The 26,061-nt window shown below is 46.4% G+C and overlaps 1 protein-coding gene across 8 annotated transcripts in view; it reads right to left on the bottom strand.

Annotated features, from left to right (window-relative positions):
• Positions 1-25,844, bottom strand: part of BACH2 (BTB domain and CNC homolog 2) — a 191,670-nt gene extending 165,826 nt beyond the window's left edge. For 4 of the 8 annotated variants that reach the window (XM_066994521.1, XM_066994530.1, XM_066994524.1 and 1 more), the window contains exons 1-2: positions 25,601-25,844; positions 23,655-25,164 (exon numbers count right to left, since the gene is read on the bottom strand). The gene's annotated coding sequence lies outside the window, so the exon portion shown is untranslated. Of the gene's footprint in view, positions 1-12,342; positions 12,400-23,654; positions 25,165-25,600 lie in introns of all 8 variants that reach the window. The other 4 variants (XM_066994525.1, XM_066994519.1, XM_066994533.1 and 1 more) reach the window with 2 other exon arrangements.
• Between the last annotated feature and the right edge of the window lie 217 nt (positions 25,845-26,061).

Genomic DNA, 26,061 nt, shown 5'->3' with positions numbered 1-26,061 from the left:
CCAAGCACATTCAACGGAGACAGTAAGAAGCCTGACGATAACGAAATGCCAGGATTTTGCGTCTCAACTTTAGGTGCAGCTTCAAGGTGACAAAGATATCATCCGCTCCATCAGAGATGTAGATGCTGAGAGAGCCTATTCCTTTGTTTTTCTCCTATGTTAATATTTTAAGAGGACGATTTTTGTTTTTAAAATGAATTGTCATGGGCTTTGAAGTACCACCACACTTAGTGTGGAGACCTGGCAAACTCCAGTGAAAATGGCTGATGAATTCCACATTTCTCTTTCGTTGTTCTTGTGTTTGATGTTCACACTTTGAGACCTGAAAATGTTGGAATGTGATTGCTGTTCTTGCATGATAAAGGCTTTTTCTATTGCAGCCCTGAAATACCGCACGGGTTATACACAACATGCACAGCTCTATTATTTTATTACATCTAGCCCACAAAGTTGTTACTTGTAGAAAATCAATTCCCACATGCTAGTTATTACAGAACATTATTTTAATTTGCACAAAAGAAAAGTGTATTCTCCCTGGACTTACAAAATTATATTTTAATATTACAGCCTTTCGTCTTCTTTGGAGGGATAAGGAATGTCAAAAAAATAAAAAAATAAGCAGGCGACCGGGACTAACAGGAAGGTAACTAAGCCCTTGAGGAAAGAAACGTGCTCAGCAAAGTGCAAAGAGGCAGGGGAGCATTTACGCTACTAATTCTGCAAAGTGATAATAATCTGTCCCGAACAAGGTTTTGAATTCACCCAGAAGCAGGCACTAACGAATTTTGGGCCGATCACACTAAGCGGCGAGGCTTTCCCTTCCTGGCAGGCTTTTTAGAAGATGCCCAGGCCACCGGGTCATCGAAGGAAGGACACGAAGCCGTGTGTACACCTACACCAGTGCTTGCCTTGCAAGCCTGACATGTGCAGATCGCAGATGCAGTTCGTTTCTTGAAAGCTGATTAAAGCCCACAGGTTAGTGCCCGTATTTACTGAGACGCCCTGGGTACCTCACCTCCGCCTGTTTTGCTCTGTTTGCTTTTAGGAGCAGGCTGCGACCGCCCCAAAAGAGCCAGCCAGGCCTCCCCAGCTCCAGTGCCCCTGTGGCTGCTGCTGGGCTTCCCTCCACCTCCACAGCCCCACGCAGGCCCTCCTGGCCCTTCCCTCGCTGGGTGTGAGGCTCTCTCTCTCCAGAAGTACTGCAGTGCCTCCTCCCTTCCCACCTTCACCATAGCAGTTGCACATCACACCGCCCTGTACACTGCCTCTCCTCTCGGAGGCTATCTGCAGGAGCAACTAACTAAGCCTTTCTAAGCCCCGGGAAGGCCTGTAGCCTCAATTCACACGTACAGAAGGGGTAAAGAAGTTCAGCCCGTTTCTTTCAGGAGATCCCAAAAGATCGCGCCCAGGGTTGGTGAGCATTTTGCATATGCTCTTGGGCAACACGGGGTAACCTATCAAATAAACCTAACAAGCAGGCACTGAATGTTTATGATGTATTTGTTTATGTGACACACAAAAAATGTACTCTGGGCAGTATCTCTCGGTACGTTCATTGCTCTGCATGCTTGTGTGTGCACGCTTGTGGCTGTATTCTCTAATCTTCAAATTCATTTCAAAGAACTGACTGCAGGCAAGAGAAGCAATACATGCAACCTTGTTAGCTTCCTTTAGAAATGTTTGCGTGGACTGTATGGGGCCACACTTCACAGCCTCTCAGCCTTACTGCTACACAAAGAATGCAAGAGAAGAGAAGCTTGAGAACACCATTTGTGGCCAAGAGGAGGCAGCTGGCTGCAGAGCCCTACTGCCTTGCCCAGACCTCTCCTGGGCACGAGCTCCCTAGTCCATCGCCAGCGTCACCGCTGGACACCCCATGGATTACTCGCCCTTGGGGCTTTTAACGCGCGTGGTCATTATGTAAGCTCATATGACCCAACACGTGTATTCCTAGAAATGATGGGCTCCCTGGACTTAATCCATAGGATCAGCGAGAGCTTTGACTGAATGCTGCTGCTCGTTTGGCCGTATCCTGTTTGGGTGCTTAGCAGGGATGACCCTGCTCTTCTAGGAGGCCCGAGAGCTCAGTGGAATCGATTAATTAACACAGTCATTGCTGACTACACCTGCATTGCTGTTGCGGGAGAATAATCTCCATTACCAACACTGGTAGATATTATCCAGATGGAATATAAGAAGTTACTTTAAAAAGACACAAACCTTTTAAAACTACTTCATAATGTTAAGATTCTAAAGTGACTGAAATAAATGCTATCTGCTAACAACAACACCGAAAGTGGGTGGCAATCCTGGTTCTAGCACACTTAAGCTTCGCATCAGAACAAAACTATCATAAATTGGTTAAAAACCACAGCGATATGCAGTTGACACCCACATATGTTATCCCGGTGCCGAAGAACAAACGATATGTGTATAATATATCTCAGTATGCGCAATAAATTATCCCTGTTAAGAATAATGCAAAGTACTGAAAATCTAAAAAAAAAAAAGTCTATTGCATTTGAAAAAAAAAAGCTGTAAGCCTCTGTTGGACACATACTCATTCCTCTACATTCTTTATAAAATTGGTATTGTTTAATAAAACATTCTTTGGATATATAGCAAAAGATCAACAAGAGATCATCAAATGAGAATGTAAATGAAAGCATATTTATAACCATAATGTCCTCCAGTTCTTTTCCCTGTATTCTTATTGCAATACATATGCTGACAAAGGAAATAAACAGTACTTATAAATACGACACATGGACACACAAATACCACCTGAAACACAAACTATTAAGCTGCCGTATATGGGCTCCGAGTAACAGTGATTCCTCTGGGTATTCCCAGTAACTGCAGTAACAGGAAGCTAACCAAACAATCACCTTGTTCGGTAGCAACTATGCTCAAAGGCAATAAACAATACTACGATGAAAGAGTGGCACTTTATAGAAATTTTCTCACTTGTTTTTGGGAAAGAACGAAGTGCCATCTGACTCCTTCACTGTAGCTCCAGAATACACTTATTCTATCTGACAAACTAATCTGATTTCCAATCTGAAGTTTGCTTTACCACGGTCTGCAGAACTGTGCAGATGCGTCTCCCGTGAAAAATGAAATCCAGCTCGCTGTTGACAGTTAGCTAGTAATCCCAAAAGCGAGAACTGCAGACCCTCTGCAGTTTAGAAAATTATGCTTTCCTGCTAAAACCCAAATATCAATTCTGACAAAGCCCTACATGAAAACATACACCTTTCCTTCAGAAAGAAAGCTCTGCAGGCTCTACCCAGCACACACACCAGAGCAGCCTCCCACCTGCTGAGAAAGGGAATCTGCTCTCACCTGTGCCACAGATTTGCTGTGCATCAGTTGCTTCCATCAGTAGTGATGAAGGACCCTTCAGCAGAAGGTGCAAACAAACTAACAGCTACCGCCCCCCTTCATTATTTGCTTTCCTTCTGTAAAACATACTCTAGCAGGTGATGCTGCCACTAAATTTCTCAGCATTTTAACAACCTGGAAACAAACCAGCATAATAAATGGAGGTGAAATGCCATTTCAAAATGTCAGTTTCCCTGGGGTTATTTCTGCCACAGAGGAAAACTTCACTACGTAAAAAATAATACTCCACTTCAGTGTTTGGAACTAAACACTTGGACTAAACAGTGGAAATAAACTTGGACAGGAAAAAACGAATCTTCCAGCGTATGAAGGGAATTGGTTATTGGCTTGTGTACTCCCAAATTCTCCTCTGGTTAAACAAGGCATTCGAGACAGAACATAGACAAAAAACAGACACATACTGGGACAAAGAAGCAAAAGAAATAAAAAGGAAGCTTTTAAAGAGACTGTATTAAATGCACATATAAACCCTTTTCTCAAAGCCTAACTACTATGGTATGATATTTCCTAGAAAATGCCATACAATGTATTTTTTTTACAGATAGCTCGAAAGTTGCTAATATACTTGCAAATCCATTTGCCTGCATTAATTTTCTCACATTTAGCAGATAATTTCCATAACATCCTTGAAAAGACAAGAATTCTAGACATTATTAATGATCACATACTGTATTTCCTACCTATAATCATCTGAGGCTGAACTTCCCATAGTAAACACTGCATTCTGCAGGCTGACAAGCCAGCTTTCAGATAAACATGCTTGCTTAAATATCAAGTATTAACACCCTATGGCAATCCGAGCCCATGAACAGTGACTCAACGCAATTATTCTGAGTGTAACAATAAGTGGGCAGTCATGCAGATTTGTAAGTTATTGGTTTAAGCATGAAATTAAACAAGCAAGAAAAATTAATCAAAACTATTCAATTTTAGACCAGACTGGGCACAAAATATGAGTAAGTATTATAAACATGAGATAATCTCATTTAAAGAGACTGTGTAACACATAGGTTTTACAAATATTTACAGACATTAATCTTGTTAAGTTGATTTCCAGAGTTTTATTCAGTAACAGGATTGATTGGCTGGAGAAACAGAGGCTCCTACAAAAAAATAGCTGAAAGCTCTATTTTTGTCAGAATGATGGATTCTTTTCTTAAGTAACTTGTTTTGTTGCCTTTTGTTCCAAGACTATAAACATTATTAGCAGTTCTCCAACTGGCAAGACAGGCTGAGATGTTTCACGTTCACCATTCTGGATTGCTTTTTGTTGTCTAACACAATCCAAGAGTCGGAGAAAAGGCAATGGCTTCAATTTCCCTTCTATGTATTCTGTCCTAGACTCTCTTTCTTTTGCCCACGTTGGATGTGGCCTCTGAAACAATGCATACACATCTGCTCCGTGGGCTCATGCTTACTCTGGTAGGGAATGAGTCGTGGATCCCAAGCAGCAGAACTACTACAATCCACACGAGTTTACGTATCTGACACAACCAACGTTAACATCTTGTTCCCTGTTGTTTATTTGCTTCTCATCATCGCTGACTTCTAACAGCCGAGCCTCCATACGGCTTTCGTGTGGCCACAGTTATTTCTGGTTGCACTGAGAGGTCATTTCGTACGCTGCATGTATAAGGGATAGGGCTTTCTTCTGTGACTTCAGGCAGCTTTTAGGAAACACATATTTCCTGCCCCCTTTCCAACTAAAGGCAAAGGTCAGCGAGTCTAACAATGAAGCAGTGTTTGCAGCTCAATATTTTAGTGCTAGAAAATTTACCCACAGAAGCAGAGAAGACAATTGCAATGTAAAATTCCATGCACAGTGCCCAACACATGTCCTGTCCAAAACACGTGCTTGTAACCCAAGTAGGGATTTGTGCCCACTAAAATAATCCTATTAGGCACAGGTTTTCCCCTAAAGATAAGAGGGTCCTAAACAAAGCTACTAAACAAAGGTCCAGTACGTTAAAAATAGTACAACTTTTTTTGTAAGAAATGAAAAGTAGAGTATGTATATAAACAACACACATCTAAACAACATATGGTATATTCCTTGCTGTATTCAACAGCTAATGGTCACCTTCACACTTTACTTCCATCTTATGATCTGCCCCCACCTCTCTGCCTTCCCCTTGACCTATAAAAAGCATTACACCGAATGGCTGATTTTTCTACATCGACATTGCTAGCCCCATTATCTCTTCCTTTTCACCAACAGCGTTACATCCGAGGTACCATTCTACCTGTTATTTCTCATATTCAGGATCCACTCCTAGAGCAGCTTTGCCTTAAGTTTTTCAGAGCAGTACAACGCTGTTCAGAGCACCAAGACCTCACTAAATACTTATGAGCAACTGTTTTTTAAACAGCGCTGTTCCCATGCAAGGAGAATAATTATGAAAAAATGCATTGAAAATCGTTTCGTAAGTTGGTTCAGAGTTTGAGAGCATGGTCCTAGCTTTCCCATATGTTAGCTTTTGTGCTAATGTTTACTGTAGCTCTTCTAATCCATTTGGAGGAGATGGGGCTTCAAATCTGCAGAGGTCAATGCAGTGTATCCATGACCACCTCAGTGGCAAGCCCCTTTTTGATTTCACTTCATGCAGCCTAGTGGCCTGATGGTTGTAATACCCCACCTTTAGTTTTGCTAATTTTGATTTCTATAGAAGATAAGCGCTCCCCACAAAGTGGTACTTTGATTTACACGCTTTTCTATATCACTTCCAAATATATCATCCAGAGGAAACACTGGCAACTTTTAATTGCAACTGCATGATGGTGGTTTTTTCTGTACACAAGAAAATGCCTTTCCAGATTACACTTGCGGTTCACCCCATCATCAGCTTCAGGCAGCAGAGCTATACAGAGGCTTCAGGGCAAGGCCCAAAATATCTAACGCTGTTCAAACACAGGAAAACTTACCCCATCCTGTCTTTTCTGTTCCCCTCACTGCTGGAAAACAACTTTTTAGGAGGTTGCTTATGCCCAACAGGGCTGTCATTGACCTTCTCCGATAACTTTGGTTCTAGAAGGCCCCACTCCTTTGGGTTACTAGCCAAGGCTCCTGCGAACCTTTGAGGCTTTTTCCATAAAAATTAAGCTGAGCCACTCTCTCTGCCCCATGTTTGGGCACGCTTCATTCTGCGGACTCCACGATGAGCACCCAGCCACTCACACACGTGACAAACTCACCACGTCAGGTGCTCATCACAGCGCTCCACAAACCAGTCAGGCGTGGGGTGGAATAAGGACGTATGCAGAACAGAAATCCATCTGCTTTTCCTGAACGGCTTTAGTGAAATTAAAACCCTCCATCTACTCACTGACTTCCTCCACTGAAGCACAATTAGTTAAATGACATGCATCACTGTAGAAAACAGGTGTGTTGTAACCAGGGGTTAGAGAAAGACAAAAAATATTTACTGTAGAGATAGGCTGCCTGCACATGAGGAAAACAGACTGGTATAGACTGAACCTGCTCGGGCATCAAAAGACAAAAAGGACGAGTTAGGAATGAATGGGGAAACTTTAATGGTTGCCTCTTCAGCAAGGAAGAAGTATGAAGAAGGGCCTCCAGCAGGTGGATCGGACGACTTCTGTTTTTCTCTCTGACTGTTCTCCAAATAAGAAGAGAGGCAGGCAAGGAGGCATGAGCCCTACTGCCAAAAGCATGCCCTATTCACGCTCCAGTTCCCGGCTAGCTGTGCCCATCTGCAGCACGCCGCTGTTTTTCAGTCGTTCCCAATCCCCTTGTTGGTGGCAGAGACATCGGGTCATGCTCCAACTCGCTGTCCCCGTGTTTCTTCCCCAGCCGTTTCGCAGCCTGTTCGAAGCGGCAGAGGACACAACACAGCCGGCTGTGTAGTGACGTGAATAAAGTCGTAAAGTGCCTAAAACTTATACATTAGGACTTGCCAACTGGGAGTCCGTCCCTCTTTCAGCTCAGGTGGGTGACCGCAGAGTCGTGGCACAGGTCTTCGCCGTCCCTGAAGTGCCAGAGGGCCTGCCAAGCTAAGCCTCTGCTCTAATATGACCCAAGGGAAATATCTTCCCCCACACCGATTCACTGATTCGCAGCTGGTTAACTACTCCCCTCTGCCCGCTCGGTGAGCGCACACGCAGGAGCACATGGTCTGCAGCTGCGGGGAGAAACCCCAGGGGAGGCAGATCTATTGATGTGCCATACAGGGCCTGCCACCAGTTGAGACAGCTCCCATCTGAGGGGATAAAACGCTTATCTTCAGTATCAGATGTTCTTCTCCTTGTTCTGGATGAAGGATCGGTCCCATGTGCTGAGCCAAACCCCGCCCTATCCATAAAAATCGCTCCGATCCATAAAACCAGTTCAAAAGGAGAAAAAAAAAAAACCCTGATTGCAATGCTGGGATCCCCTGGGTTCCCTACAGCACTCTTCCCCCCCTTGCTGCCTTCCACATACATGTGGTGCATGCCAGGAACCATTTGTTCTAATCCTGGGTTTCTTTTTTTTTTTTTTTGAGAATGAAGAAAGAAAGCCGATGAGCACTTCCTATGGCCCTTATTTTGCCTTTGGCTTCATCTACACTGCTCTCAGGGCAGCCTCGGTGGCCAGGACCACCGGAGAGCCCAGCACGGGGGCCAGCAGGGGTTGCAAACCTGACTCGCACCAAGCTACAGGCACCGTGGCTCAACTCCTACCGTACCCAAAGTAACCTGTTTTCAGTTAGGCTGGCGATTTCAGGGTAACACTGCTCCCCATCTTCAGCTGGTCCTATTTTCGAGCGAGGATGACAGTTTTATGTGTTGTAGGAACTGTTCTGCGCCAAAGCAGAGGACAAAAAGATCTGACGGTGGAAACAGGACAGAAACACTAACCTACTTGGCTGGCGGAGTCAAAGGGACAGAAACCAGCTCTCACCCTCACGGCCGAGATCTTCTGGTTGAGGATGGGTTCCTGCATCTCAGGAGACAACTAATGAGAATGCCAACGAGAGAAAAATGAAATAAAAAGCTAGGTCACTGAGACTACTAAATGCCAAGAGGCATGAAAAACATATGCAGAGAGGCTCATTAATCATAAAATACCCTCACTGCTCCCTCCAGCTCCTTGCATTGGGGATCCAAGATAAACACTGGAGTTTTAATCTATTTTCAAGAAATTAAACCAAACGACATGAATTCTTGATTTCTCCATGTTTGGGTTTCCAGGCAATAAGACTTTATTATAACTCTATCCTATGCCAGGTACTGGTTTTAAAATGGAAGTCAGACCTCCTCAACATCTGATGGTGGGAGGTCTGAGAGACATGTACATTACCAAATAAGTCTATTTCTCTGAAGACGCTGTGGGATTCCCCCCCCCCAGCTTATATGAGAAGCGGCTGCTTCTTGTTGTTGTTGTTGGTTGTGTTTTTAATGTAAATGCATTTCCCCTTCTCCAGAAAACGTTCCCAGGGTATCGCGGCACCCTGAGAGTAAGCCTTGCATGAATGGAAAAAAAAAATTCCTAAAGAGAACTGAGGAGGAGGAGAATCTACTGCCAGGGTCCCAGAGAACACCAGCAACATGCTCCAAGGGGAAAACAGAGCCTAGGAGCTCAGGACCAACCTCAGGATTTTCAGCCCTCCTACCTTATAAAAACTTCTGTGCAAGTACAATAAAGATCTGCAAGTCTGAGATATAAAGTCCATTCAATTAAATGCTAAAGCTGTGATAAAAGTCTAAAAAGGAGGCCCTAACTACCGAAGGTTTTTGGCTGACTGCTCAAAGAGGGGAGTTCCTTACCTAAGGCCTAACTTTAAGGTACAACCATTGAAAGAGGACATAAGAACATTTCCTCTCTTGCTTTTGTCCTTAATGGAGACCCCATGTAGAAGACCATTTTCATCAATTGCTGTGGACTAGAAAGAGAAAACAACACCTAAGGGTACAGGCCCTACTGGATCTACCTGCAGCAATACCACTTCAACACATCTCCATTTCCCTTGCTTATCCCATTTATCCTCTACCACAATTTACTGCTCCCTTAGTTTTTCCACTTGAAATTTCGGTTGGCTTTCTTAGGAGCAACACAGTGAAATGACAGTCTGAAACAAGTTTAAAAAAAGGTTCTTTTTTTTAAACCTGTTTCTTTGATAGGGGTTTCATTAATAGCTATTCTGGTGCAAGTCAACGCATAGTAAATGGTTGCAGAGAGGAGGGGATGAAACAAGAGCCTGGAAATGGAAAACATCTCAGACTACTGCAGAAGTCCCACACCAACCCACACTCTCAGCTTAAGTTACCAGATACAGGTAACTGCAGAGCCATTAGATGTTGGTTTATCCAGCACAAATACGACTGCCCTGCCCACGGCAGCAGCAAGTTCAATGAAGACCCACCAACACAAGGCATATCAAGGTGCCACCAGAAGAGCAGGGTGTGTGATGCACGCACCCCTGGCTGCTGCCCACAGTAAGGCTGGGACCAGCTTCTCCTGACCAAATTGGCAAAGATCCTGAGCTGCCAGGAGAGCTCAGACCCTGCAACCCAGCAAGCATCACCACCCAACAGCCACCTGCTGAAAAGTTATGTGGAAACTCTGCTCGCTCACTGAAGATGCCTGAGGGGTTACACTTCTGGCTCTGGGTGCCCTGTGTCAGACAGGGCAAAGGGGTTAACTATTATTTTGGTGACTACCTTGATTATTGATACATGCATGTTCTCCATATCATGAGACCTCTCTGTTTGCCGAGCCCAACTGGGAGGGGAGGAAGTAAAGGGAGGAAGATATTCTGCATTTATGTTTCCATTAATTCATCAAAGAGATCAAACATTCATTTATTCTGTGTTCCAGGACACTTCTCCTAGATACTATATATAGTTTCTCAGATACCAGTGTCTCCCTCACCTACATATTCACACTAATCCATATAAAACTATGAGTCATTACACAAAGTTCCATCCAGAAGAGTAAGCCATTCATCCTTTGGGGGAGGAGGAGAGGGGAAATTAAAAGCTGTTTCCAATTTAATTGGCAGACTTTACATTTTTGTTCTGCTTCCACTGGAAAGTGTGGTGCTAATTTTTCTGCCACAGCTTGCAACCACGGTGAGATCTCGATCTGCTTAATTTATGTCTACAAGTAGGGTCTCTAAAATACAAAATAAATTAGAAGTGTATTTGCCATGTGCTTCTGATCCAAATGCAAGTTCTATGTGCTGGACTAAATACGTGGGCTGCTTTGGGGATTTACATGTTTTACAACTTCCTACCACCATTAGGTCCTTTTTTTGCTTTCTTTTAAACAAATGGATGGCAAAATGGCAGAGTTTAAATGGCATGCTGTAGCTGTCATACCAACTACCCCAGCCTCACTGTCGTACCTTGAGAGCATAATACCTTCTGAACCCATTTCAAAAAAAGAAGAAAAGTAACACATATTCACTTACGATCCCCTGCGGCATCCCCTCTCCTTTTGCTTTCATACAATAAAGGACACATATGCCCCACCCTGTCTTTTTACTGTATGTTCTAGTCAAAAACATAGTTTCCTGTATGCAAGCAGCTCTTTTTTTAGGTAGAGTTAATTTTGAAATGAGGCTGCAGAGAAAGCAGCAACTTGGAGCAGGTATGCGTTTTAATTCTTACATCACCTACTTCGACACGGGAGTTTTAATTACATGTTCCCCCTTTCCAATGTCACAGAGGACAGGGCTTTGATTTTCTTCCCATTTTTTTGCTCTTCGTGTAATTTCTGATTATTTTTTTTCAGCTACTTCTTGGCTTTGCACCACCTTCTCCCTCTTTTTCCCATCCAACGACTCAAATTTGGCAGCTGCACGCAACAGTTACAGTTATTTCAGCTGCCCCCCATCTTTTTCTTTTTTTTTTTCTTTTTTTTTTTTTCCCTCCAAACAGTCATTAAACCAGAGGGTGGCCAGTCTTTGTTTCCTGAGCAATTCACAGCAGTTCCCAAAGACAGCCTCAGGGGAGAGGCTTGAGCTGTCCCAGGGCTCCTGTGACACTCGAGGAGAAGCACCTGGAAGATCAAACCTAGAGGAGGATTTTGGAGAGCAGGCTGCAGGGCTACAGAGACTGGCCACCTCAGGTCAAGAGCAAATGATGCATGAGAAAGAAAAGCAAGGCAGTCTTTCTGCAGATGAACTTGAGCCAAAGAGCTACAAGACTTTCAACACCATTTCCCCAATTAAATTACTTTAATTCCATATTACTCTGCTAATGATTAGCATATCTTGCTACATCTTCGTGGGGCATTAGACTTCCCTGCAGTTATTCCTTTTTGAAGCGTGTATCATGCTTCAACAATTCCACAATAGTTGCATGTCAGTGTTTTCAAGTGCCAAATACACTACCCAGAAGGACTGGTGGGCCCTTTCCTTGAAGTCCTGATTAACAGCAAGACAAAGGTGGCACAAGTATCAGAGAGAACGCTCTACACCTCTGCTTGGTGCTCAATAACTACGTTTGACAGCTCAACTTGCATGGGACCCCCTGAAGCTGGAACTGGTGTCCACCATGAGCTGACGCCAGGTATTCAAGGCTCCTTCGTGGTAGAAATGCCCTCTTCTTTCCTAGGAAGAGGAGCAGGCCAATTCTAGCCCGTTCTGCGGCAGAACAAGACATGAACTGAAGAAAACGTCACCAATAGGAACCAAAGCTGTACGATCTGCTACAAAGGAAGGGTATTACAACAATCAGATCTACGTGTAGCCATACGTCCATTCCCTTCCCTCCCATCGCCTCCCCAGGCTGGCAAGTGTAAATTTTTCTTCAACATTAATATGAAGGCAGCATGGTCCACAAGGCTGTAATGTTTCATCTAAAATGTACTTGAACATGAGCACACGTGCAGTACCCCCAACAAATATCCAAGGCATTAAACAGCACGGGAAGAGTTAAGACAAATTACAGGCCCTCAAGTAAAGGCTGAAAAATTGCAAGGAAACAAATCCGTACTTGCAAACGCTAACACGAAGCTTCTTGGGGTACAGCTGCAGAAGAAAGGCATCTCATCTGAAAAAAAAAAAAAATACATGCTCTCCACAACGCCTAGGTATTTAAGCTTTCTTTTTATTTAGCTTCAAGGTTCACCGACACTTTGCATTGGATATTTAAACCTTAAGGGCTGTTATTTAATCTCAAACTCTCTCAGAGGCAAAGAATTCATAATTGTAGCTGACCAGTAAAGACCAGGGAAAACGTTTTCTTTCTTTTTAAATAACGTTATACTTCTAGGCTTCTAAAAGCCGCGGAAACGTCTAAAAGGTAGAAAAGGCAATGGCAAAAAAAAAAAAAAAAAGGGAAGAAATGCAACACTAGATAATTTTAAAACACTTTGCAACACCTAAAAAGGGCATATTAAACCACAACCTTAGTCATAAACCTCGCAGCAGCAAATCAGCAAGGGCCGGGGCGAGCCGCCGCCAGCGAGGCCTGCGGCCGCGCGCACGCCGCCGCCGCCGCCAGCAGCGGGTCCCAGCACCGTGCGATATATCCGCCCGAGGAAGTGGGCGTCCTACCTCGCCCCCTGCCTCTCCCCCTCCGTCCCCCTCCCCGCCTGACCACCTGTAGATGTCTCAGAGGAAGCCGACGGGCTCCCACATACTTTCCCAGCTACCCCGCGGCGCGTGTGTAAAAACACATACGTGCGCGCGGAGTACCGGCGTCGAGACTTTTGGCAATGATTAACCTACTTTGAAGCTCGCTGGGCTTTCTTTTTCTCTCCTTTTTAATTTGAAGAGAGAACAAACACCTCTGTCCTGTCCTTTCCCCTGCCCTTTCCCTTTCTCCCCCACGCGCGCCCCTACCCACACCCACGCGGCGCTGGAAAAAGCCCGTAAGCAGGGCATCGCCGCTGCGGCGTCCCGGGCGCCGGGAGCTGTGGTTTTGAGATTGAACACACAGCAAAAGAAGTTTTGCCCTTTCGACCAGAATTTTCCATTAGTGATTGAACACGAGTTAGGGGGGGAAAAAATAAAGAGAGAAATGTCTGTGTTTCCTCTCGTGCTCAGATGCCACAGTACGGTTGAGATAACTTCTCTGCGATAAACTAAACGCCGGGGAAAAGGGCATACGTCGACTGTCGGACAGGAGGTGCCCATCGGGGGGGGCTGCCAGCAGCTGGACCTGGTACAGGTGCTCTCCTCAGACATCAGGAGGACACCTTGCCTCTGCAGCCTTTTGATACGTCACTGTCTGCCTCAGCCCTTAAAAAAGCAGAGTAACCCCCCAAAAACAGCAGCCACAGACAAAAAAAATTGGGATAAGTCTCAAAATTAAAGAAAAAAAAAAGGGGAGTTAAAGGGAACATGCGTTTGCTGGAGCTCAGGGAAGGGATCATCACTGTTGCGCTGCAAGCAATTTTCTGAGGGTCCTCTGGAAACTAGTTGCCCGATTTGCATCTTCTGCAACAACGATTTTCCCCTCCCTGAGCTGCTTCAAGGGGGAGGGGCCTGTGGGTGGGGAAAGAGTTAAAAATAAAAACAAACACTGAAAAGCTATTTGTAAACTGCCTCGCTTCAACTCGTGGTTTCTTCAACCGAACAGGGAGTGCACCTGCAGAGCAAGCCAGTGAGGGAGACACCTGCTCTATAAATACAGGGGAGAGCCCTCGCAAGGCTGCCCGTGCTCGCTCGCCTCAGGAGGAGGATGCTGATGTACTCATCCTCACGGGAATGTCCCAAACTTCAGGGTGTGGGAGCAAATGGAAGGCAGGGGGTGGAGGAAATGTATTTTTTTCCTCAAGGAGAACGTGCTGAGTGTGATTTCAGCTTTACCAGAGCCGCCGCTCAGTCACTGCCCTTACCTAGGTATTTGCACAGTTTCAATAAATGCAAGGTCTTAGGCACTTGGTCACCACCAGCTTACCCCAGAGCCTCTTGACCAAGCACATACCCGTGCTGTAAGCCACGCAGCCACCCTGCCACCTCTGGGTGACCTGAAAGCAGCAGTGCTGGAGACAGAAATAAAGCAATCCCCAAAGCAGCACACGCTCCCGCAAAAGGTGTCTCACACCCCCATCTCTATTCCCTAACCCAGCGCTAGCCACCGAGGCTCAGGAGGAAAGGACTGGAAACAAAGGTGTTCCTCGCAGTTTTATTGTGCTCTGGTTCATAATCCAATGAAATGACACAAACTTCTCAAAATTACAAATTACTGCCTTAATAAGAAAAAAAGCTAAATTATGGTGGTGAATCAACCATTACTTGAGTCACACACAGAGCATGCTGAATCAAACTGATAGCTGCAGCACAGACATCAGCCTTTGTTCATGTCCCCCACCCCAAAATAGCAAGGACAAGTTTCTGAGTAATGCCCTGAAGGTTTAAATCAGAAACCTAAAAGCAAGGCTGGTGTGGGATTTGGCAACAGAGCGCCCACTGCAGCTCCCTTCCCTCCCTGCTCCGCCCTCTGCACGGGCTGAAGCACAGCTGCCAGCAATTTCATTAATTTCTCGTCCTACAGGGATTCTTGGGCAGTTCTGGTACAGCTTTTGGGTCCCTCCATATGCAATCCTATCCCGTTCCATTTTTTTTTCTGAAATAAGGCACCCGTGCAGGTTGGCTCCTGCATGCCTTTCTGACAAATGCAGGTCAGAGGTAAGCAGGCACAGTCAAGAAAGGTCCAAATTCTAGCCCAGCATCATCAGTCCTGAAAAGTAAAGCTCAAGAGCTGAAAACAAGCCTGAACCAGAAACGAGTTACTTCTGAAACACGATAGTTGCAATCAGTCTAGAGAGGCAAGTGCAATAACTACCACCACTGCTGCCTGAAAACATGCAGGTAATCGGGATGGGCAGGGTCTCCACGGCTGGTGTTCATATAAGCATCCCCAAAATGGCTGTTTGCCCAAAGCTTAACCGACCTATTCAAACTCATTGGTGCGCAACATTGGATGGAAAGGAAACCTTTCGAAAACTGTAATCCTTCACGCTGCAAGTGAAGGTGGATATCCAGATGTTTCAGGCGTTTACACAGGCTGGAATTTAAGTCTAGAAATGAGGAAATGGATCTTTCCCTACCCTTCCCTCAAGACCAAGTCCGTTTTTTCCTTACTGCGGCAGCAACAGAGCACAACGTATTTCTGCTGTGACACCACCATCCTGAGACAGAAGGCGGCAAGGGCTCACCAGAGCCTGCAAAGAAAGGCTGCTCCTTACCACCTGCCTGCTTCTGCATCCTCTCCTTACGGGACTGCATTGTCAAAAAGCGGGGACATCACACAAAAGGGCTGCACCACCTGGTGATTATTGAGGGGTATGAAGACTTCACATAGAGGGATGACGACATCACTGCCAGAAATGCAGTGAAGTTGGGTGGGGAATAAATAGATGCCTGCAAAGGAAGGAACAAAGGAAGCATCTGGCCAGGCGAAGCACCTCTGGTATCAGTGTTTACCACTCCCAGCTCACGCCGCCCCCCGCGGGATGAAAGTCTCCTTCGCTTTGAATTCCTCTGCTGCTGAGCGCTGCAGCCGGACCTTTCATGTTATTTTAGAGCAGACTGTAAAGACTTCGTTCCTATAAAGTTCTCCTGTGACGTTACTGACCTTGTTACTCTTTACACTACTCCAGTTTCCATGAGAAAGAGAAAAAAATAGTTAAATTCTGCAAGTGATTCAAACAAGTACTGTGTTCATCTTCAGAAATGACTGGCATCACCTTGAGATCAAAATATCTACCCGATCTCTATAGGAAGGCTTTATAGCTTCGAGTTCTGTATAGTTAACATTTCAACAGCACCATCATTTTTCTCCACAAAAAAAAAAAAGGAAGATGAAAAGCAACAGAAATATTTGCAGCAGCCAGCTAATACCAACCCCAGTCTTCCTTGCAAGACCAAGCTACTGTCACTAAGTTAGCCTTGACAGCATCACAGTTTGTTGAGGTAGGCAACAACATAAATTAAGAGAGTCGGAGCAGTCAGTGGAGGAGCGAAATAAGGAGGCATTATTTATCTGTTGAAAGTAGGAGCTGGGAAGAAAAACAAGAAGAAAAACACTGATTAAGAAACACAAGTCATACACAGGCTGGTGTACAACAGAACCGGCCCAGTACATTTGCAACCTTCAGTTTTGCTTTAACAAGCAGGGCTAGACACAACAATTAGGCAGAAGCTACACCACGCAGCACGCCAGGTCTTCCTTGCTTTGATCTTACAGAATGGTAAAAAAAAAAAAAAAAATAAAGAGAAAGTTTGGAGATGATTTGAATGATGTTCACAGCTTTTTAAGCTTGGAATTTGGTGGTTAGTGCATTAAGCATTACTCACTTTATGAACAAAGTGGAAAGTTAACACAAATTGGCAGATGACTAACTGTCCAAGAAACAGATTACTGAATGAATCACCGACTCTACTTTTAGCCTAATAATAAGACAAATGAAAAGGAACAAGAAGGGGAAAAAGACAAACAAAAAATTTCCTTGCCGAGTGCTTATATTTGCACTGCCTGTGAACTTCCAGCTATGACAAACTGCGTAACAATTTTATCATTTACCACCTGTTTTACATTCAGGTGAGCTCACTGATGTCTCCCACCACCGCTTCGTGCTGTCAGCTCGCCGGGGTTTCCACACGAGGCACTGAGCACCACGTCTCCCACAGCACACGTGGAGGAACAGCTGTGGGAATCAACGAGGGGCTTGGAAGTGAAGTTGAACCCCTGAGTGGAGCCAGAAGCACTTGGTGGGTTATGGGCTCAATGTGCACCAGTACCTCGGGCACAGCAGATGCCTGCAGTTGAGCTGACACAGAATTTAGGTTTCGCAGTTCGAGAGCGGGACCTGACCCAACGTCTACACGCACCTGCAGTTTCACTAGTGAAGCTCTTGGAGTATGTTTACCTCATACTCATGGGCAGCATCCAGCTTTTCAAACAGCCACCGCTGCTTTTGTTCAAGTACACACGGACGGCAGCTGACCGGCGGCCAGGCCACGCGCGATGGTTTGAGCAGAGCCAGGCTGATCACTGCTCTCCGAAGGCCGCGGCCCTGCTCCCCGGGCCTTACCCAGCTGGTGACTGCACCCTCTCGCCATGAAGGACGGGGTTTGACTCCCTCCTTCACCTGAGGGAACACAAACCAACCAGGGCTGCTCTGATCATCTGCTGGATCCCCTCCTCAATGCCTCCAAGGGCACATGCTTGCCATCGTGCCCATGGTGGTAGAAGTGTGCTAGGAAGACCTGAGGGAGCTGGGTTCAGGGTGGGCTGTAGCCACTTGGCCCAACGAGCTCTCTCCACAGCCACCAGGCCCCCTCTCACCTCCTGAGTTTAAAATCTAAATTCCCCAAGAGCTTGTCACAGACAGGTGACGTGGCCAGGTCACATTAGGCCAGGAGGGACCACAATCAGGGGGCAGTAACAAATCATGTGTGTATTTGTGAAAGGTGGTACACTTTTGCAATTTGTTAACGTAGAAGGGAAAGGAAGGCTTGCTTGATTGAGTTTTGTTTTCGTCTAACGTTTCTTGCAATTGTCTGTTGCAAAGCCAAAATTAAACAGCCCGAGTCTGAACCCAAGCCTCTCATGCCCTGGCAGCAAGCCCTTACCACCAAGCTGCAGGGTAGATGGGGAACAGGCAGCTCACGGTTTCCTGCAGTACCGCCACACTGCAAAAACACGACAGCAGTGACCTTCAGGAGACAGGACATGACACTGCGATACTCGTTGCACTTTGCTGCAGCCCTAGGACTGCTGAACAAATTTGGGTTTCCTCTGGAACCGTCCCACTCTCTCTCTTACCCAGGTACCTGCCAGACCCTGCAGTAAATTCAACCAGCAGAAAACTAATTCTACACACAAAATGAATAATCTTCTGCCGATTTAGCTCTCAAGAGTTAGCCCACTGTGGGATGAGATGGGTGCCAGGGCAAGCACAAGGAAAGGAGAGGAGGTGATGCAGAGCACAATCACAGCCTCAAAATCCAGGTAGTGGTAGCATCTGCTCCCCTTTGCAGATCCAGCCATCAATGATTTATTTCAGATGCAAGCCCCATTTCCAAGTCAGCCAAGTAGAGAACATGCATGAGATTTAGAAGGGCTATTCATTCCCCACAACCCTACCCTCACGACACTTCTGATGGCACGGTTTTGTAAAGATATTCTGAAAGCAGCTCACCAAATCGATGTCCTTTTGAACTCTGAATAACCACCGATGCCGTATTTTGCGCTCCTTACAGGATATTATTCTGGGAACTTCAGTAAGAACTGTCCATAAATAAACTCCTTAAGTTGGAAGTTGGCCTTTTTTTCTATACTGATCTGAAAATAGTAAAATCTCTCTCTTATTGTTGCCATGTAACAAACAACTGGATTTTCACATGTTTCAAAGTTATATTTCCACAGGCTTCTGCACCTCTATTTTTAGTGTGCTTTTCCCAGTAAGAAGCAACCAAAGATTCTCCATCTCAGCCTGGTTATACAAGAAACTAACAACCATACCCAAGGCTTTTCAGCAAAATCCAGGTTAAGTATATAAATGTATTTAAACATTAAGTAGTAAAAGCTGCCCACCGAAGTTGAGGGAGCTGGGGTAGCTCTAGATTTCCTGAGGATCTGCCCCAGAATGGATTTTTTTTTTAAAAAGCACGCCCTGCTTTTCAAATACAGTGAGAAACAAAAGAACCATCCCATCCTTTTAAGGAATAACTTACTAGTATAAATATTGCACCAGAAGACAAAGTAAACATAGAGGTTTCACAAATGCAGGAATTCTCACTAACATGGAAGAAGAGGTGAGCTCTCCCTCACTTACAGTCTTCAAATCTTGCAACAACGCAGATGACTCGAAAGCAGGCAGCATCACTATAAATTAATGCAGCAGGTCAGAACACAGTGACTGGACTACAACTAAACGCAGAATACCTTGCGTAAAAGAATTAAAATTTAACATAGTGTAGCAGCAGGGAGGGCACGCTCTACTTGTATGAGAACAAACTGACCTGCCATTCTACAAGCTCCAATTTCAAACAAAGTGCCATGTGCAGCAGGGGGTTGCTTTGTTGCACTGGACAGACAGCATAAAAGATTTCAGCCTTCCAGGTAAACAGCTAAAAGGATGCCAGCACATTTGAAATCTATCACTTGAGGGGAAAAAAAAAGAATTTAACAGATCACTTTCTGATTCGCCTTTTTTTCAGTATCACTTTCAGTACTGGAAGACGTGCGTTTCCTCCTAGATAATGACACACGCGCATCCTGCAGGTTACTGTTGATCCTCCCATGACTTATTTTCTATTTACCTTCCCCTCCGGATGCTGTGACCCCAGTTCAACCAGCAATGCTGGGTCGCCCAGCAATATTACCATCCTCTCTTCATCAGGGTGGGATAGAGGTGGAGACCAACAGCTCGGCAGGATGAGGTAATGTGCCAAGCCTACCCCCCTCTCAACATAAACAGATCATATTCTCCAGATGCACATCTCAGACATCGAGGCTAAATGTCAGCAGCACCGACCGCAGTGGAAGGCAGAGCACTGAGACAGGAGAGGGGAAGATTTTCGCATCGTAATCGGTGGTACGATTAGTTTTTTGGTTTTTGGTTTTTTTCGGAGGGTACGAGATCTTTTGCTGTGGTGCAGCAAATCATTAAAGCTTCCATAATTTAAAAAAAAAAAAAAAAAAAAGCTTGAAGTAATATTTTCCAACCTTTCACTAAGAGCAGGGGCCAAAACCACACGTTTTAAAGGTCTTCCACAGTTTTATTATTAGAAGTAGAAACCCTACTGATTCTGATGAGTCATTTGTATTGGCGGAAACCAAGAACACCCATTTTCTTCATGTGATACAAAGCTCTCAATGCGGTTTTCTATTCATTACTGGTCAAAGCAGTTGACTAAAAACAAAACAAGCGACAAGAACTCACCTTTTTGTTATTAAAGCCTGCTTTATACCAGCTGATTTTGTTTATCACACTTTTAGACTCACTTATATTTTGCCCTGCTTAAAAAAAAAAAAAAAGAAAAGAAAAACACAAAAGATGACTGAGGATTTAAACTCAGTAAATCCAGAACTGCAGGAGGATAATTCGCTCCGCTTCTGTAAGGGCTTTTGTGATAAGACTGAGAAAGGAAAAGAAAGGAGGAAAGAAAAAAAAAAAAGAGCACAACAAGAAGATCAGTTAAAAATCCTCAGTCAGCAGAAGCTATCGTTTTAGGATCCTTATGAGTAATCGGAACAGAGTCTGTAAATAAAGAAACAGTTGTACAAGAGTGCAAGTTTTCATCTCCATGCAAATGAAGGAATCCTTTCATGCTAGTGGCCAGGGTTACTGCTGCACGGGGTATGTGCTAGACTCTAAGACATGGCAAAATTCTGAAAATTAAAGACAGCTAAAATCAGGTTTCTAGAGTCTAATCAGAATTCTGTGCTGGCTTTAAAGAAGATTTCTGCCACAAAAAGGGGTGGAGGGTAGGAGACTACACGGCTAGTAATTCCCAAGGGAGAATATTACTTGCGTGCAGGACTCACTGTATCCAAACTGGGAACAATGTTCCAGGGGATTTTTTATTTTTGGTAAGTCAGATGTCCCGTTCCCCCAAAAAAAGAAACAAAGCCCAGAGTTTCGGTCCTGCTGAACACACGTAGCACCCAGACGCGCCTCAAGCGCAACCTCTGCAGAGGCGCAACGCGTTCCCACCCCGCGGCGCGCACCCAGCGGAACAGCAGCCTGTCCGACTGACGGCGTGTTGTGGTGTTACGGGGGAAGAAACCACAGCAAAAGCAGTGACCAGAGAACTGAAAATAACCTCTGAACAACGGATCGGCGCTGACATCCTGCGTGCCCGCGCCTCCTATTGTGGATAGTTTACAGCGAGGGGAGCGCCAAGCTGCACCAGACACGTGAGTCAGCAAGAGCAGCTCGTAGGAAACTGCTGACATGTTGAATTGCTCTCACATACACTGAGCACACCTACCCACTAAATAAAAAACAGGCTGCATGCAAATTGGGGTAAAGGAACACCTCCACACTTACAGTTCCTGTTTTCCTAGTCCAGGCTTAAATTTTGAAGCGATCACTAACGAAGGAGGGGGAAAAAAAAACAACAACCCGCAATGGTATCAGCTATAATAAGTAGCAGTGATGAAGTCTCAGGGGTCATTTTGTTTTAGCTGCTTTTATTTAAATAGACATAACTGCTTTGTCTCTTTTCAGAAAGGAAAATTGTTGCTCTACAGCCTGGAAGAAGCGCACGGTGACAGGCAGCAAACAGCTCCTGTTCTTCTGAGAGGGGAGACTCCTTGAACCCATGCACCAAAACCCATCCGCCCATCCCAGCCTGCCTGCATGTTTCCAAACCTCAGGACCAAAAAACAAGCTTCCAGCTTCTGTTCTAACTCCCACTAGGGCCAAACGGGCAAATTCCCAAGTTTTTCTGTCCCTGACAGCTCCTCAAGCATCTTTTCTGTTGACGTAACAGCAGGGAAGGTTATCATTCAAGCTTTAGGCTAATTCTGGAAGCGAACCTCAGAGAAGCTGACCCCTTCCTTGTGAAAGGTGACCAAGAAAAGCACTCCCGGGGTCCTGGTGACTCTTGCCACCACCTCCCTCCCCATCCCCTTAACACCATCGGCTGAGACCCCAGGACAGCACAGCCGGTCTTCTTCAGGCTGCCTCTCTGGCTCTCCCCGCACGACGATCAATGCGAGCAGCTTCCAAGCCCGATTTTCGCCGGGCGGAAGTTCTGTCATGCATGTAAACTCACAGCATAAAGGTTTTCCAGAACTTATTCCCTTGATCCTTTTTATTTACCTGTTCTGGACACGCGGTGGTTCTTTGATCAATATTATTACTTCTGGTAACTCGGGAGCTTCGAGTCCATCAGCGGCCACAAAGAAATTTGTATGCATTCCACTGCCTGCCTGCTTTAAAATTATAATTCATAGCCCAGCAGAGGCACAGTAAGTAGCACTCTTTTCAGTACACTACAAAGATGTTTCTGCCTAACTATAAAGCAAAATGAACACATTGCAACTCAGCTGGCTGTATTCATACATTTTACATCTTCTTGATGCGAGCTTCAAATGAATGCGTAATATTCAGGCAGCTGCCAAGGTTAATGTCTTTTGGCTGAATTTAAAGAAACGATGACCATTTTTTTTTGTAAAGAGCCGAGTAAGCATTTTGAGCGCTATTCTGGAAAACCTTTGGAAATTATTGGGGGTGGAAATCTACTGTCCATTCAGCCGCTACAACAAAACCATTTAGGAGCCTCTTCAAACGTCAGTAAAGAACGACAATGACAGACACTACAAAGGCTCTGCTCCGCATTCCCTTAAAGCGTTTGTAGTCAGGAGGAGCCCTGAAAGCAGCAGGAGTAACCTGGACTGACAGCTGGTATTTCAGCTTGAATTCAAATTTCCTTCAACACATTAATGGAACGACTGGTGTGTTTCTCCCAACGTGCTTCCACCCAGAAACCACTAATATACAGCCATCACACCCCAAACGAGCAGAGATGGAAATTCAGACCCAGAGGTGAAAGATGGGAAGCGTGCATGCCTTCAGACCCAAGTCAGGCTTGCTGAACACTGCAGGTATGTTCATGCCACTTGTAAACTAAGCAGCCATTCAGCGAGCATTCCTTTGGGTGAAAAGGCACATAGGTTTTGATATGAATATAGATCCTGTGCTCATGCTACCAAAACTGAAATTGCAAGGGACTGTTCACAAGTCACGCAACAAATGCTACTCAGCTTACACCAATAGCCTGTTACACAAAAATGTCATTAGCACCCAAATTATTACTTTGCATATATTGGTTACACATCTCATTTTCAGCTTAGCGCCACAGACGTACACTAGCTACACTCTAAGAGGTCTCTTTTATTTAATCTAAGCGTGTGTGAAGTCCTATCTGAAAAGGACATCGAGGCGCACAATAAGAAACCAGGTTTCAAGAATTCCCATAAAAAAAGATGCGAATGTTGATTTTTATTTTTTTCCCCCCCCATGGCTGGCAATTATTTTTAGAGAGTACCTCCAGGACAATAACAGGCGATCAAACTGCAGCCTTGCTAAGAAAGGCTGCTTCTGCACTTCAGAACAGAAAATCACACAATGAAAGTTTTAAAATATGCCAGAGCAAGCAGCCTCTGTCACATACTCTGCAATACACATCATCTACACGGAGTTTTATTTTCAGCTCTCCTTGTTGCTAATTGCGCAGACACAGAAAGTAATACGCAAGATTGCTAGACGGTATGGGAATTTTGTTAAATTCATCAATTCCGATGAGTCTCCGATGCCTTCTTTCATGCCAAAGACTTACCAGAACTTCCTCACGCAGGGAGCCTGCAGTCAGCGCCTATTTCTTGGGGCTGGGGCCGTCACTCCGAGCTGGCCACCCGTGTGCTATCGCTAGCCCCGCTTCGTGTCCAGCTCAGGAGGGAGAGCTGCCGATCCTCATCCTGCAAAACAACCTCCCGAAAGCAAAGCAGGGAGGAGAGGAGGGCGTCCCACCCACGTCGCCAGCGCATCATCCTGCAAGCCTGCATGGCATTAACACCAACAGATGTTCCAGATGTGCCTGCGGGTCAGGAAAGGACTACCAATACCTGCCACGGCACTCCCGTCCTGACGCGAGGTACCTGACGATGGACCCGTCGGGATCCGTCAGCATGCGTGCATCACTCGTGCATCCGCTGCTGGCACCTCCTGCCATCCGACCCTCCCTACCGTGAAAGTTTCCACGAAAGGCGGCTGTATGAGCACCAGCTGCACAGCGGAGCTGCCCAGCATCGCCCTCCGGGAGCGCGGCCCTTCTGCCTCGCAGCTCCGACCATCCACCCCGACGACTGCCTTCTCTTTGAGAACGCCTGCTCTGGCATCACGGAGCCAGCTAGCAGGAAAACCAGACCCGTGATGCCGAATTTCAGTCCTCCCAGCTGGTCCTCCCGCAGCTTTCCTTCCACCTCTCGCCTCGGAGCGCCTTCCCAACAGCCTCTGGAGCCTGACAGCCGAACGTGAGGGGGCTCGTCACCGATTCCCTTCCCCACTCCAGCACCCGGACCCCAGGCGGGTGCATGAGGGTGTCAGAGGGGGAATTTTATTTCTATCCGTCAGACGTCAAGGCTCGTACCGCACCGGTTCAAGGCTGTCGCCACGACGGCCCCGCGGACAGCAGCTGAACACACAACCTTATCATTTCACTCTAGCCATCGCAACCATCTCCAATCCCGGCGCTCACGTACCTGGAGCAGTCCCCGTCCCCGAGCACCACCACCCTCTCCCAGCTGCAGAGCACGCCACCGCGATGGCAGAACCTCAGTCAGCTCCCAGCCCCCCCCAAAAAATTCCTCGCTCCTCGCTCGGGGCTTCGAACGCCGGATTAAAGCCCGCACAAGTTCAGCGGCAGTCCCAAAGTCTCAGAAAAACGGGATTTCGCCGTGAGAACACCGACACATCTTCAACTAGAGCGACCGGCAACGCTGCGATTTCGCAATCTTCCCGACATCCCGAAGCGCGATTCTAATAAGCTGTCACTCCTGCCTCACGTTTGTTATCGCCACCTCAGAGGAGGAGAGACGCGGCTTTACCCCGGAGCTGCCGCGGGGCTCCGGCAGCAAGGGCAGAGCGATCCGGCGGCACCCCCGGCGCCTGCAGCCCGGCACCCGCCGCCTTACAAAAATAGCCTGCTCCACAAAAGGCGAGGCATGATTTCACACTTAGCCTCGCTCACGACAGCCAGCGTCTTCGCAGCTCGCCGCCTTGCCTACACGCTACGTTTTAATGATCCAAGAAACTGCTAGCGGAGTTAACATCTCTCTCTCTCTCCGAACCTATAAAAAAAAAATAAAATAAAAGGGGGGGGGGGTGGGAAGGGGAAGGTCTGGGGCCACGCTCCCAGCTCCGCGTGTGCCCCGTGCTGCAGGTGGAGGGAGCGACGAGGCTGGGTGTCCCACTCGCATATATACACCCACAGGTACCCACAGGTATATACACGTACCCACACACATCTATACGTACACAGGCACATATATACCTACAGATCGTACACACACACACTTGCGTACCGCCCGTTACGCAACGCGCGCTCCCCTCTTCCAAACCCCAGCGCTCCCCCGCCGCAGCCCCCCAAGAGCAGGGGGGGAGGAAGCGCAAAGGCGGGGGGGGGGGCACACACACACACAGGCCCCCCCGCTCCCCCTTTTTGCAGCCTCCCCCCCAAATTTACCCCCCTCCTCCCCCCCCCCCGGCGGGGACGGGCGCACTCACCTCGCCTCCGCGCAACTTTCGGGGGTCCCCGCTCGCTGCAGCCGGGTTTTTATTTTTTTTGGGGGGGGGGGGGGATTTTGGGGGCAGGGGGGGGATTTTAGGGGCGGGGGGGCTGTTGTGGCTGGGGGGGGGTTGTTGCAGCTGCTGCTGTTGTTGTCGTTTCGGGGATTCTCGTTAATACTGCCGTGCGCTCACCGACCTACAGCTCTGCGGCCGCCCCCCCCCTCCCTCCCTCCCACCCCCCCAAAAAAAATAATAAGATAAAGGAGGGGGGAAGCAAAAAAAAAAAAAAAAAAAAAAAAAAAGAGAAATCCCCGAGCCAGGCGCTCATCACATGGCGGTTGCTTTGAACCAGCTGCTCGCGGAGCCCGAGCCGTGCGGAGAAAAATAAAGGGGGGGAAGGGAAGGGAGAAGGAGAGGGAGGGAAGGGAAGGAGGGAAGGAGAAGGGGGGGGGGGAGGC

The sequence above is a fragment of the Anser cygnoides genome, chromosome 3 (assembly GCF_040182565.1).
Source record: "Anser cygnoides isolate HZ-2024a breed goose chromosome 3, Taihu_goose_T2T_genome, whole genome shotgun sequence".
In the NCBI taxonomy this organism is placed as follows: Eukaryota; Metazoa; Chordata; class Aves; order Anseriformes; family Anatidae; genus Anser; species Anser cygnoides.
This window is presented reverse-complemented; position numbering and strand designations above follow the sequence as displayed.